Source organism: Muscardinus avellanarius (assembly GCF_963383645.1).
Source record: "Muscardinus avellanarius genome assembly, chromosome: 9".
Classification (NCBI taxonomy): Eukaryota; Metazoa; Chordata; class Mammalia; order Rodentia; family Gliridae; genus Muscardinus; species Muscardinus avellanarius.
In genome coordinates, this window is record NC_137795.1 from 15,592,720 (window position 1) to 15,607,008 (window position 14,289).

Sequence of the window (14,289 nt, forward strand, 5' to 3'; positions counted from 1 at the left end):
CATGAAGAGACAGAGGCTCACCATCTTTCTTCAGAGATTCATCTTTTGAAAAAAGAGGAATACAAAGAAAATCAAGAAAAATACTTTCAGAATGGGAGGTGATAATGGAAAATAAAAAACAACTTTTCACAAGATGAAAGAAGAAATAAAGAAAATGGACCACAAGAGATTAAAACAGAAAAAACACAAGAATCTTGGGACGAAGGAGGGTAATATTGGGGATTAGTTTACCAGTATTCTCCCTCTGACATGATAATCATGTTGAGCATGACTTATAATATTGTACCTGAAGGTTATACATGTAAGTGGGGATACTCATCAACTTATGATCAGATTATGACCCAACAGATGCAGCCTGATTGAAAATGTACAGTGTGTGTTTAATACAGTGTTGGCATTCAGAGAATGACAGCTAAGAAGTGGCCTCACGTCCCTGCCTCTACGTCCCCATATTTTTCTAAAACAGCTATAGAAACTAGAGCTCCTCATCCCCAAAGCAGGCCATGCATTCTGACCTCTTTTCTCCTAAAGCCAGCCATAAATGTAAGAAATAGTATTCAAACTTTCCCTCACCTTTCTGTGTGAGACAATTTAGTGAGACTTATAAAGAAACTAGGACCCTCATTCCAGAAAAGTCCTGCCCTACACTTATAAGAAAAAAATGCCACAACTGGGAGGCCAGAATGGACCTGAGCAGGCAGCCCTTGTCAGGTTTTTCCACAGTTTATTAGTATTACCTCATACCTTCTCTGCCCAATCCTACTTCCATATGGCTGATTCTGCTTCATAAAACCTAAGAACAGAAATAGCCACTGAGGGTCTTGAATGTGGAGGCTCCTGAGTCATGCAAATCTGCGATTAGATGAATGTGTTGTCTTTATCTCTTGTTAATCTGTCTTTGGTATAGGAGCATCAGCTGTGACCTGTGATGGTGTGCAGGAGGAGCTCACTCTCTCGTGCAGCCCTATAACACCTAACCCATGCACATCCTGGCTTAGCGACACAGTGCACCAGATGGCATCACGTGGGGGACTCTGAGGTATGGCTTGCCACAACCGCCTAACCTGTCAAGAGAGAGCTGTACTTTGTTTGTCTGGACAAAGATCAAAACGAAAAATTCAGAGATGGTTTCTACTGAACGCCTACCACCCTCACACCATCATAAAGCAGAAAGGTTGCAAATTAAAGCATTATTAAGTCAGGGCCACCTGCCAACAATGTACACGAAGAAGTTATGACGTAAGGAAGAGTACAGAGTGTTCACTGGATTTTCTTTTTAAAACGCATCTACTTGGTCAGACGTGGTGCCACACGCTTGTAATCCCCATGCTTGGGAGGCTGAGACAGGAGGATTGCACAGGTTTGAAGCCAGCCTTAGCTACTTAGTGAGGCTTTCAGCAACTTAGTGAGACCCTGTTCCCAAATAAAATATAAAATAGATCCAGGAGTGTAGTCTGGAAGTAGAAGGCCCCTGGGTTCCACCCCTAGTACCACACACACAAAGTCTAATTCTGATCTATAATTTTGTCAATGTTAGTTGATCTGGGACTGTTTTTTTTTTTCTTTTTTCTGATCCCATTTGGCTTTCATCTAAAGAAAAATTGAAGAAATGAGCAAACTCTGCTGCCACTCAGCTTTTCGTAGTGATGACTAAAACACCTGACAAGAACAACTTAGAGGAGAGAATTTTTATTTTGGTTCATGGTTTCAGAGGTCTCAGCCATGGTGAGCTGAGGCTTTGCCCATGATGTGTTTTTGACTAGGGAAAGTCAGGCAACACATCGAGAGTGTGGTGGAGAACTGTCCAGCTCATAGCACCTGGGAAATGGAACAAGGAAGGGGCTGGGGTGAAGACCATCCTTGAGGGCATTCCACCTGTACCCTGCTTCCTCCAGTGGCATTCTGCCTCCCGGGAGTCTATTCAGCCACCCCTGACCGAGAATCACAGCGCTCTCGTGACCTAACCACGGAGCCCCACCTCCGAACTGGGCTGCTCTGGCCACTCTGATCTCAACACATAAGCTTTTGAGGACATCCGGGTCTGATCTATAAAAATATCATATGTCAAATAATACCTTTCTGGCCTCCTGGTGACCCCTACCACACGCGCGCACACACACACACACACACACACACACACACACACACACACACACTCCTGTTGAATATTTGTTGTATGCTCTAAGTAAAGGCCAAGAAGGGATTCCATGGAGTTGGGGAAGCCAGTCAAAGGTAAGCGCTGCGCAATAGTGTTTTCTGTGGTCATGGAAGGAGTTCTGGCCTGTACATCCATGCTGTACTCACTGGTCATCTGTGGATGTTGGGCACTTGGAATGTGGCTTTTGTGATTGAGAAAATTAATGGTTAATTTCATCAAATATTAATGTACTTTTGAACAGGTGCCTGTAATTATAGTCCACTCTATTGGGATAGTAGGTCAAGAGACTTGACCTCGTTAAGGGCAGAGACATGTGCTGTTCAGAAGTGTTAATACTTCTGTATCATGTCACCCCCCAAAAAGAGATTCTACACCAACAGGAAGCATTCTCCATCACAAATGTATTTTGGACCATAATACTTTGTACCCTGTTGCTATGCAACATTTATGAAGCACAAAATAGCAGCCAGACATTGAGAGCCGAGAACCCAGTATCTGCCCATAGCGTGGCCAAGGTTCAGCAAGCTCATCCCGCTGCTGTGGGAACCTGCGGCACTTCCAGTCCTGGGCGGCAGGAGTTGTACTGCAGAGGGTTGATGATCTGGCTGTCGTTTAACCTCCCTTGGCCCCGCTGTTGATCAGCTCCGGAGTCTGCCAGCTCAGCTTGTGTATTTGGGCACATTTTGGGTTGAATGCTGTTGCTGGAAGCAGATGGGTCTGCCAAAGCAATTACACTCTGTTAGAAAAAAAAAAGCTTCTTAATGCTTAGCAATTTGGAAAATAATTTTATCTGAAAAAAATTATTCTTGTTAAGTGTGTTATAGAAAAGTGCAGAGTTGACGTTATGTAAGTATTACTAAAATAGGAGGATTTGGGGCTTGGAAGGGACCGTCACGTTCATCTGCATGGTTCAAGTTTTTCATTTTATAGATAAGAAAATGAAGTTCAGAGAAACGAACTTGCCTCCAGCCACACAGTTAATTAGTGATAAAGTTAAGACTGAAATTCAGGTCTGGTTACTCAGTTTCTTTCTACTCCAAAATGTTGTAGCTTATCTGTTTTTTATTGGTAATACTCAACCACATTCTGACAATGTTTTTTGGTGGTGGTGGTAATGGAAATTCAACCCAGGGGTATTCTAATTCTTAGCCCTATTTCATTTTTTCTTTCTTCCTTTCTCTCTCTCTCTCTCTCTCTCTCTCTCTCTCTCTTCTCTCTCTCTTTCTTTCTTTCTTCATTTATTTTGGTGGTACTGGGGGTGGAACCCAGGGGCTTTCTACCTCTGGGCTATTCTCCCAGACCTATTTTATATTTTATTTGGAAACAGGGTCTCACTAAGTTGCTGAGAGCCTCACTAGGTAGCTGTGGCTGGCTTCGAACCTGTTAGATCCTCCTGTCTCAGCCTCCCAAGTACTGGGATTACAGAAGTGCACCACCACATCAGCTTTGATAGCATTTTAATATGAGGCATGTGACTTTATTAACAGTTTTCTCTTATATTTGTATTCTCTTCAATGCCTCCTGAGTAGATAAAACCCATTTCTGATGAGAGAATTTAACTTAAAGAACTCACTCATTGCATTCAAATAAGCCCTTTAACCATCCTGCACTTCAAGCCTTTATTCTAGATTCCATTGTGAGGTGATAATGAGGTGCTGAAAACTAATTAGATCATCAGACAAAACTGTCTGGTCTGCCATCTGCCAAGTCTAGAGAAGGGTGGTCCCTGGTTGAACTGAGAACTGGGACTAAAAACAGCCACTTCCCACAGTCGTTTGCCCCCATCTTGCCTTGGTGCACGATGCAGAGGGACTGTGAGAGAGTCTGGGCTGGTTGTCCCCACCAGCGAGACTTGTGGCCACATGTTGGCTGGCGATGCCGACGGTCTTCTTATGCGGTGACTATCACACACTTGCCGCTCAACATCGCTCTCATCCGTTTGCCTAAGACCCACTCTCACTTTTGAATGAAGCACCCTATGACACAATCTCTTTAGGGGCATTGAGGATAGTTTATGACTGCCTGCATATTACTCAAATTAACCAACTTGTCCAGATCCCATTGTATGCATTAGCAGAGTGACCCTGCTTGGGTTTGGAAATGAATTCTTAGGCCATTTCTGCAGATAAGCTGGATGTCTAGCTTGGCGCTTTATCGTGGAATCAAACGGTTCATCCATCTGGAACTAGGCAGTCTTTCTTTGTTCCTAACCACCTCGCTCTTCATTTTTACCGGAATAAAAAACTACATTTCATGATTGAGTTTGCTCTCCCAGATTATTAAAATGCTAATAGCAGTAGACATTTGCATGCTGGTACTCGGTCAGTAAGCAAGACTGGTCCCCAAACAGGTCGGACTTTATTTATTTATTATTGTTATTATTTTTCAATTTGTGTGCCCTTGGCTGCATCTTTCAGGATTCCCCCAGGGAGATGCCTGAGTTTTTGGAAGTCTAGCTTAGATGACAGTGTGTGAACTTTATGCAAGGGACTATTTTGTCAAATTATTCTGGCTGTCACTTCCATGGTATTATTCAGAACTGGAAAGTCAGATTTCTTTTGAAAATCAGTCAACTCACATACTCTAGTATAAACCAAATAGGAAAGATCTATTCAGAACTAGAATTAAAAATTCCACATTCTCCATGGAACATACACTAGAAATTAGTCATATTTGCATTCACGCTATGCCATCAATGCCACGTTTGATTTGGTCTAAGCTTAATGGTGATTTTTTAAATCTTACAAGTTAGAGATGCTCTTCACGCTTTAACTTAGGTTCTGAAAAAAAAAATACAATGACTGATACTTAGCTTATATTCACACTTTTAAATGCATTGCTTTCACTCAAAATAGATTTCTGTTAGCTCCTTATTCAATATCAGCCACGGATTCTCTGTGCTGCCCAAATGTAACTAACATCTCCAAACGCCACTGTGATTGAAAATAAACCAAGACAAACCTAAACAGCAGTAACCATGGAAACAGAAAACCAATGCACCAAAGAAATGAACAGAAACCAACTGCCCAGAAAATATTGGAAGTGTGTCCACTCGGTCCTGAATATTTTGGGATTCTGAATGAGACATTCCCAGAGGGCCACATATACTTTAAGGTTCCTAACACACTGAGCCACATGGCTGTGTCCTTGTCTCTGGCTTCAAATTTTGCTTCTCCCTGATCCTACCTCTGTTCCTGCCCCGACCCCTTCTGCTCTACCCATGGTTGTATCTGACTGACCGTCAGCCGGGGCTCTGAGCAGAGAAGCCTCAGCTTCCCTGTCCTAAATGGAATTGTGGTACAGTGTTAATTTTAATTATTATGCATCAGCTTTCCTCCCTCTGATAGTTTATAAACTCCCTGGAGAAAGGAAGCCATTTCTGATTAATCTCTTTATCACAACAAGTTATCTGGATGTGCCTGATATAGCTATAATTATTATTTTGGTCCCAGGAATTGAATTGAGGAGCTTTATAACTCTGAGCCAAACTCCCGGCTCTATATTAATTTTTAATGTTGGATCAGGTCTCACTAAATTGCTGAAAGTCTTGCTAAATTGCCGAGACTGGCCTTGAACGTATGATCCTCCCGTGTCAGTCTCCAAAGTACTGGGATTACAGGCATGCACCATCGTGCCCTGTTGTAGCTAAAAATTTAGTTTATTAAGTTACTGAGTGTGTGGACATTATGTGAAGTGGCGGAAACTTGGAAATTGCATTTAAAGAGTTGTGGAAGTGGGGTTTGAGATCTTTGACATCTGAACGGTAACTGTGGAGAGAGGAAAAGGCAATAATTGGGATATAAGGGGCCTCATCTGACAGCTAGTCTTGCTCAGCCCTCCTCAGGCTGCTGCCAGGCGGAACACAGCATGGTGCCTGCGATTGTAAAATGGAAGGTTAGGACTAATGTCCTGAGATTACTGGAAGAAATGATTCAGATAATCCATGCAAAACAGATGACGAACAGCTGGCACCTGCAGCGCCACACACATCTCTTTCTTCCTCCTCTCTTCTAAGTCAGCTGAACTAAGAAGCGCACACCACTGTTGCTTTGTCATGGAGATTAGAGGGCAGTGCCATCGCAGGGCAACGACTTCTCCATCTCTTTCAGTAATCTGAGAAACAGGAGTAGGGGTCTGAAAGGAAAAAGAAAGAAAATCTTTCATAATTCCTTCCTACATGTGAGTCCAATGTTGACTCACAGACTTTGCTCAAACCTGTCTGGGAGGTCTTGGATTTTAGGTGAGGAGGGAACAGTCGTCAGCCTAGAGCGTCACAGTCCAAGGAAGGAGGGAATGGCAGAAGAGGAAGCTCCAGAGAAGTCACAGCAAGGTTCTTCAGCAGAACAGCTGATGAGTATGTAACAGAACATAGAGATACATCATGTGACCACACAGGTATGCCATCAATGGGACGTGTTTATTTCATAAACAGAATCCAAATCAGTGTCTCATGTCAGTGGTGTGAGATGAGCTTTAAGTCATGGAATGCCATTTTCCCTAATTCTCTTCCTCCTTTGAAAGTGTCTCCTCATCTTAATCAGTGTCCCAGCTCCTTAATACGGGGTATTCCCCATACACAGGGCTTTATGTCAGGACCGGCACTGACGCTGTAGTGATGTACTGCTGCCTGGTTACTGGCATGCGACACCCTTGTCTTGACACCTTTCCTCTGCTGCCTAGAGCCTGGCTGGCAGCTGTGAGTGAGAACCGGGCAGGACAGGTGAGAAGTGTCCTGATCCTGGCTCCGCTGCGCCTTAGTCTTCTTGGGGAGCTTTTATGTGATATCGACACCTAAAACATTGGTCTAGAGGTTCTGACTTACTCACCTTGGTGTTAAGAATGGACACGGGCACTTTGTATTGCACTTTGCAACTGAAGCCTAGAACCTGAGAACCAACAGGGCTGGTTGTCTAAATAGGCTGTTCAGGTCCATCATAGTTTGACATCATCTAAATCAATCGCCACGGAAGCTAGGGAGTGCGGTGATGTCAGAGTGAGGAGAAAGTCATTTCCCCCAAGGAGACAAGAATGTGGCACTGAGAGGTGGCCACACATTCCGATTCTATAAACACAATGCTGAGGAGGATGTTAGAAGGTCACTCTGGAGAGGCGAGGTGCTCCAGGAGCAGTGTTCCTCACCATGTGCACTCTTATTTAAGTTCTGTAACCACTGTGTGAAGAGCATTCCAGCCATCAGTCCCATCACAAGATGAGAAAATGCAAGCTGTGTGCACACAAAGTATACATTTGATTCCAAATCATCTTGTCTTTATACTCTGCATTTTCAGGGGACTAAGCTTTTGAGGTCCCCGTTTTAGACCTGAAGTATCACAAAGATGGAAAGAGAGTGTAGTGCAGGTGCTCTGGGCTGCTCGTTGAAACCCCAGTGCCTCACGGGGTATCTTGCCTTGGAATGAGGGAGTAGGGCAGGGAGCTGGCTCAAAGCAGAGCAGAGCAGGGCCGAGCTTAGAGGACAGACCTAGACCAGTGGCACCCGTGGGGCTTTCACTCGGCCAGAGTGAGTGATAACTAGGTAGAGTGTGAAAACGTTAGGACACCAAGCTGGAAAAAGCATTCTATCTTGCTGAGTGATTTCTAGAAGACACACACCATTTTAAACACTTTATGAGTATTGACTCCATGTTCATAAAACCCGGTGACGAGTAGGCCATTATCGCCATTTTACTGTAGACAAAACAGAGGCAGGATAGTTAAGCAACTTGCCCAGATCATAAAGCCGTGAGCAGCAGAGTGTGCTCCCCTCCTCTTCTCTGGCCCTGGATATTATGGGTCAGGATTCATGCAGTGGGCTGGCCCATGCTAAATGTAGCGCTATAGTACTTGGTGCCCTTCTGTCCTTATCACTAAGAGGCTGCCGTTCAGCTCAGGCCTGTCCTGGGACAGGCTGGTCCTGTTGTATCCCTGCCTGGGCACTGGGCGCTCTCATGCTTTGCTTGCTGGGTCACTCAAGGCTTGAGTAGGCAGCAGCTGCATGTAATCCCGATGTGCTCTGTCCTTCCCACACTGTATTAAGGACTGAGCTCCTGTGGACAGGGATAGAAATGTCCTATTTATCTTTTAATTTCAGCGCCTGTTGCTCCTATTGGCCCATAACATGCACTCAATCATCAGTTGCCTAAATACCATTAAAATGAATGCAGTATGGTATAGTGATAATAAACTTAGGGATATTAAGGTTCTGAGTTGAAGGTCAGGCTCTGCCATTCTCAGCCAAGTATCCCCGGACATGTCACCTTGGACAGGGACATGTGCCTTTTTCCTCAGACTTTCTACAAAGCCACTCTTGGTAAAAAGGGCATTAACTTGATCTCTGCAGAAGTTGCCAAGATGACCACAGGCCGTCGTCTGTAAAGAAAAAGGCAAAAGAAGAAAATGTCACGGGCTCATCGGAAGGCGCTATGTCAGTGAAGATCACGAGAAAAAGCCTTGTGCAGATCAGTTTAAGTTCTCTCTTTTGGTTCTAGAGTCAGTAAATTAGCTTCTCTAAGTAAAGTAGGCAAGTCAATAAGGAATAGAAACCCACTTTCAATGAGTTTGTGCTCGGTGGGACCATACCCATCAGGTGTGGGACTGGACCGCTGTGGCAGTGGCCCTGGGCTCCAGGTCAGCTAGAGGCGGGAGTTGAGGTCAGGCTGATGTGCGCTTGGGTCCCTGCCTGCATTTTCCTTCTTTCCTCTCAATGGCAGCTGAGACAATAGTCTAGCATCAGAGGTCATGACTCTTCTGTAGCACAGTTGCCAACAGAGCAGCCACCAGGCAGGCAGGCAAGGGAGACAGGCAGGTACTGGGGCTTGTCCAATTATGTCAATTCCTGCCCATTTCATAGCTGAAAACACTGCTCTAAGAGTCTCATCATGTGTACCAATTTCTTTTGGCTTTTGCATATGAACAGGGAGGGACTCAGCCTAGTTATTTCTTGCTATGACCCTGGCTTTGACCTTCCTAAGGAGGCTTCTAAAGTTATCTAGCTATAATATTAGTTATATTCTTCTGCCTAACTCAGAGGATGACTATATAGAGAGGGGCTGCGAAAATAACCTGTGGTCTCTGACTGCACCCTCATCCCTCCATTCTAAGACTGCTCCCCTCAGGATGGAGCCTGGGTGTCTAAATGTTTGCTTGTGCTGTTAAGCCAAGCCACACATAGCTGTGGGTTGCCGTCAGAGTCTGGCACATGCTCTGGCTTTCTGGTTCCAAGGAGCCACTAGCAGACCAAAGTTAGTGCCAAGGAAGACAGATCGTTCTCAGTTTGTTTATGAGCTTCCAGGGGAGAGGGGACAGCCTTGCCAGTCCAGCTTCCTTGGGCCAGTTGAAGCAAAACCAAAGTTTGCCCACTTATCTTGATAATTGAGTCACAAAAGTCTGTCTGACTTTTCCTAATTTGGGGCATGATGATCTTTGCTAATTCAATGTAACCCGGGTCTTTGACTCATTCTGCCATTTCTGAGTCACTGTTGGACTGGATGAGTGAACAGCTGAAACGCAGCTCAGAAAAGCTTAGTGCACACAGCAGCATTGCAGCTTGTGTTTGCTTTAATTTTTATTCCTAAAACATGACTTCATTTGTGATGGACATACTTGTGAGTCCAAATACAAGTTCAGCATGTTTGCTGTAACAAGTTAAGATGATGAAATGTGGGAAAGCTGCTTGCGCGTGTTTTCAAAAGCTGCTGATTTGGATTGCATTAAACTGATCTCTGGGGATTTTCCCACAATACCCTGCTATTTGGCTCTCCATGGGATGAGCACTTGGCCATGGCCCTGGGTCTCGGCTTCCTGGGAAGCTGCTCAGAGGGCCTGGTGGCACAGGGGAAGCACACACAAGAATGAGTATTTCTTCTCTGGAGAAAACTAAATTCTGCACTTTACTACCCAAATCTGACTCCTAAGTCAAAAAATGGAGATCAGTCTATTATGCTTGGTGTGTAATTTAGGATGCTGGAAAAGAATTTCAGCAACCACGTGCTGTATCAGATAAAAAAAATAATAATCATGGGTAGACAGACTTTTCCACAAAACTTATGACCTTGCTTAATAGCTATAGAAATTGATCATAAATGCCAGGCTTGGAAAAGGCTTGTTTCTTGTCAAAAGCTTTCATGGAACCCATATATATAAACAACAGAGAGGTGATTAATTTACTGTGCTCAGCACTCTGCAAAGTTTTCAAAAGGCTTTTGTCTTGTAGTATCAGTGGAAAACTTGGGGAAGAAACGTCAAAAGGTCTCACAAAAACTTAGACTCAAATGCCAGTGATAAAAAATGAATAAATAAATAAATCTCCTATATATCTCTATATAGATATGTATCTTTCTCTCTCTACATATAAATAATATATAATATAAAATATAATAATGTATAATATATTATATAAACAACATATAATAAATAATATATAATAAATATTTATGTATCTACATACATATACATATATCTTTTTATCTCTTTTTATACATATATATATAAAGAGAGAGAGAGAGAGAGAGAGAGAGAGAGAGAGAGAGAGAGAGAAAGAAATGCTGGCTTTTGGAGTTGGAATTTCATGGAGAAGTGAGAGACAGTATCACATTTATGATGGAATAGGAAGAAAATCAGGAGGTTTTTTAACATTATTTCTGCACATTGGCTATGCACTCAGTAAGTTGTGGTTGGTGGTTCCTGGATGGGAATTCTTGTTTCTACTAATAAAGCATCATAATACATACATACACAGAGATGTATGTTCTCTCTCTCTCTCTCTCTCTCTCTCTCTCTCTCTCTCTCTCTCTCTCTCTCTCTCTCACTCTTGGGGAATGGAAAGAAAGAGAGAGATCAGAACACATGTTATGTCACAGTGGGGTCTCTAAACAAGGAGATTAGAGGTCTTCCCCTGGCCCCCAAAAAGCAAAAGCCAGCATTCAGAAAGCAAGGCCAGTTGCAGTGAATAAATACAACAGAGAGCTAGGCCAAGAGCCCTGGCAGCCAGCCCTGGCTGGAGCAAGTCTGGGTGAACCTGGCCTTCCCTGGTGCTAAGGGGGCTCATCAAGAGACACACTGTGACTAGCCAGAGACTATGCACAGTGCACGGGCTTCATGCCCGTCCACTCGCTTTCAGTGACACGTCTGTTTTCTGGGGCCCTGATGTACATGCTGGCATGAGGTGGCTTTCATTAAGCCCAGCATGACAGGAACAAACAGCCCCCCAACCTGTAAGGCATATTTCCCTTGCTTTGAATTCTTGTACCTACAACTGTCTTCCAGTGTCTTCTCAACCCAGAAGCCACACCCAGAATTCCACAGAAACAAGGGGGAAAGGAGTGGGCCAGCTCAGCACAAAGAAGCCAGAGAGCTTGGGTCTGGATGCTGAGAGCCGTCCCCTATGAAGAATTAGATTAAAATAAAGTATTTCATGGTGAAAGAAATTGGGTAGATATTTCCATTTATCCTTTTTTCCATCTGCTTTTGCCTGAGTTTTTAGTACTTAAAAAAATTATAGATGCATTGTGATGGTACCTGGTAGTGAGATTCATAGTGAACCATTCATATAATTCATGACATTATTTGGCTGTTTCCTTCCCCATAGGTACATTTTCCTTCCCCTCCTCCCTCCAATGTTTTTCAGCCACTATATCTCTCAAAGGAATGGGTGCTTCAAGACAATTTCAGAGTCATGGGGACAGTAAATCAGCAAGGACAGTAAATCTTTGAGCCCTAGGGGAAGAGATGTACATAAAAGCCAACATTCAATCCATTGCAGGAACCACTATAAGCTTCCAGAGCAGACGATAGCCACTGTCTCAAATTCACATGATGGTAGCCTCTTCAGGCCGCCAGCCCTCGCTTGGGCCAGCCTGGAGAAGCTTTTCTTTTGTAATGGGACACATGTTGCCGTCATGTCCGTTCAGTTTTCCCACTGACTTTGGGAGATGAAATCTGATGGTGGAGTGAGAAACAGTATCACCTTCATGACAGGAAGGAAGCAGGAGTTGCTTATTTGACATTGTTTTGCTCATTGGCTATGCACTCAACACGCTGTGCTTGGTGGTTGTTGAGTGGACTTCTTGTTTCTACTCATAAGGCAGCAGAACTTGAGAGGTAAGTGGCTGTGAAGGTTTGGATTTAGAATTACACCCTAGCTCTCACAGAAACAAGGTAGTGATGTTGGAAGCAGGGCTTCATTGCTAAGGAGCGGGTCTCTGGGATGTGTGGCTTGGGGGATCAAATCAGGTTCTATATCCCCCTTGCTATTTTCCTTGCTCCCAGCCTCCGTGATATGAGAACAAAGTCTTTGGACCTCATTCTTTCTACTTTCTTGCTGCTGCCATGCCCTGAGACCCACGGTCCCGGCCTAACAGGGCTGATCCAAACTCTCCAAGGAAGCTTAGAGTAAGCACACCTTCCTTCCTCTATGTTGTATGGCCTGTTATTTCTGATGATAGCACCGAGAATGTTGACTAAAACAGACAGTAGCTTTTCTGGGGTTAGCCTGCTGGGTTTCCCTGCCAGAGGCTTGGACAGACACTCATGGTAGAAGCTGAGGCTGTGGGGCACTGTCCCAAGGGCAGCAAGGAGCTCTTCATAGGAGCCATGCTATAAAAACCCTGGGTGCAAAGCGAGCAGTGGGAGAGAAAATGATACCTGGAAAGGCGTGAGACAAAGAGAATGCCACTTTGTAAAGAACTAGGCTTAGTTCATAGGGAGCAGATTAGTTTTGAAAACTGATGAGAAACAAGGTTGCATAGACATCAAGGACCAGACGCAGGGAGCAAACTGGAAAGGGCCAGAAGCCCCCGCTCACACAAGCAGCCTGAGGACAGGATGGGGAGGTGGCGATGCTGCACCTTAGCATTTTTCCAAATGCGCTTAATCTAACCCCAAAATCCTGATGCGATTTTGAGTTGGTTTTATTCTGTTTCTTCTCCATTTTATTCTGTTTCTTCTCCAGGGGTCTGGCCTCATGGGGCTGATCCAATCTCCATTGGGGAGAACTAACAGAATTACAAAGGACAATACCAGCACTGTTATCTTGGTCCTAATGAGAAATAGCCTGGTTCCTCTAATTTACTGGCCTCCAGGCAGGTGGGTTCTTGGAGTTGGCAGCTCCCTCTGTTCACGCTCCTATCCCACCTCTCTATTCAGGAGTCTCCAGAGACATCTCGCCTGTTGCTAAGCCAAGCCTATCCTTTTGGTCTGAGGCCATTGGACCACTGCCATCTGTACAGGGGATGCTCCCTGAGCACAAACTTTCACCCTCCTCCAGAGCTCCCTCGCTGTCTCTTCCTGGAACAAATATTCCCAATCTCACTAAAATTAACTCAGGCTTTGGGCTCGTGGGGAGGGCAAGCTACCTTTGTGCTGGGGACCTGGACTCACCTAGTCCCAGGTAAGTCTCAGTGTGGCTCCCCGCAGTTCCCATCCTTGGTCAGCATTGTGTGGTATCATGGTACTGTCAGAACTGGGGGGGCAGTTGGGGCTTTTTATTAGCACTGGGGAGACATGAGTCACTGAGATATAGGAAGAGATGTTTCAAAAGTTCCAAGACATCAAGGAATGATACTGTAGATGGAGCATGAAAGTCATGGAATGAGAAGCTCCTACAAAGGAAACTTTTACTGCACAGATACATGGTGTAGACAAGGATAGGAATCACCCAGTCTAGGGAACCTGGAAATGGTACTTGCCCCAGACCACGTCCCCTACTTCATCTTCTCTGCTTGGGAGTGGACTTTGCAGATGACAGAATTCCCTTTCCTGTGAAGGCTGGACTTCATCCCACTGGCATGTACTCCACATCTCCTTTGTTTGCTGATGTGTACCTCAGTTGATTCCACATCCAGGCTACTGTGAACTGTTGCAATGAATGTGAAATGCACCGGTTTCATTTCCTTTTGGTATATAGCAGAAAAGGGATTCTTGGACCATTCAGAAATTTTATCTTTTGCACTTTAAGGAATCTCAGTACTGTCTTTCTTAATGGTTATGCTAATTTCCAGCTCTACCAACAATGAAGCTTCCCTAACACACACACTTTTCTTTATCTTTTTGATACTCACCATTCTAGAAGGTATGTGGTGATAACAGTGCTGTGGTTTTCATTTGCGATTATCTGATAATTATTCATGTTGGGATTT